The sequence below is a fragment of the Carlito syrichta genome, unplaced genomic scaffold (genome assembly GCF_000164805.1).
Source record: "Carlito syrichta isolate Samal-C Ts95f unplaced genomic scaffold, Tarsius_syrichta-2.0.1 Scaffold64587, whole genome shotgun sequence".
Lineage (NCBI taxonomy): Eukaryota > Metazoa > Chordata > Mammalia > Primates > Tarsiidae > Carlito > Carlito syrichta.
The window spans coordinates 312,450-313,988 of NW_007008683.1; positions in this window are offsets into that span (position 1 = coordinate 312,450).

The window sequence follows — 1,539 nt, forward strand, 5'->3', positions numbered from 1 at the left end:
CAAAACTCCAACTTTAACAGAAGAATCCAAATCACCAAAATAAGAGCCCAAATACAGGACACAGAAGACAAAAATATCATACAAAACATCAACAAAACAAAAAGCTGGTTCTTTGAAAGAATTAACAAGATTGATGGATCCCTAGACAGAATGACCAAGAAAAAGAGAGAAAAAGCCCAAATAAACACAATCAGAAATACAAAAGATCAAGTCACAACTGACCCTGAAGAAATACAAAATACTATCAGAGATTACTATCTACACCTATATGGAGACAAACTTGATAACCTAAATGAAATGGAGAACTTTCTGATATTACACAACCTCCCCACGTTGAAACAAGAAGACACTGAGACACTGAATAGACCAATAAAAACCCAGAAAATGGACTCTGTCATACAAAAACTACCTACAAAAAAAAGCCCTGGACCAGATGGCTTTCCAGCAGAATTCTACAAAATGTACAAGAAGGAACTGATACCAATCCTTTTGAAAGTATTCCAGGCAATTGGGAAAGATGGCATTCTCCCCAAATCATTTTACGAAGCTAACATCACACTGATACCCAAACCAGGTAAAGATTCAACAAAAAAAGAGAACTACAGGCCAATATCCCTTATGAACACAGATGCAAAAATCCTTAATAAGATTCTAGCAAATCGGATCCAAAAACACATCTCAAAACTCATCCACCATGACCAAGTGGCTTCATCCCCAGGATGCGGGGCTGATTCAACATTCACAAGACCATAAATATCATTAAATACATCAACAGATGTAAAAACAAGAACCACAGGATTATATCATTAAATGCAGAAAAAGATTTTAGTAAAATCCAGCATCCCTTCCTGATAAAAACCCTCAAACACCTAGGTATAGAAGGAACATACCTCAAAATAGTAAGTGCCATCTACAATAAGCCCACAGCTAACATGTTGCTAAATGAACAGAAACTGGAAACATTTCCCCTAAAAACCAGAACCAGACAAGACTTCCCACTCTCACCCCTCTTGTTCAACATTGTGTTGGAAGTCCTAGCTTTGACAATTAGACAAGAAAAGGAAATCCGGGGTACCCAAATAGGAAAAGAGGAAGCCAAGTTACCCCTCTTTGCTGACGATATGATCCTATACCTTGAAAATCCAAGAGAATCTGTCAAAAACCTGCTTGCACTGATAAGGGACTTAGGCAAAGTCTCAGGGTGCAAAATATATGTGCAAAAGACAATTGCATTCCTATACACCAACAACAAGCAGGCAGAGGCCCAAATTAAAAGCACAATCCCATTCACAATAGTCACACAAAAAAATGAAGTACCTCGGCATCTTCCTAACCAGAGTAGTGAAAGACCTTTACAATGAGAACTACAAACCACTGCTCAAAGAAATCTAAGAAGACACAAACGAATGGAAATATATTCCATGCTTATGGATAGTAAGAATCAACATTGTTAAAATGTCCATCCTACCAAAGGCAATCTACAGATTCAACACAATATCCATTGTTACCAACGTCATTTTTCTCAGACCTGGAAATGAC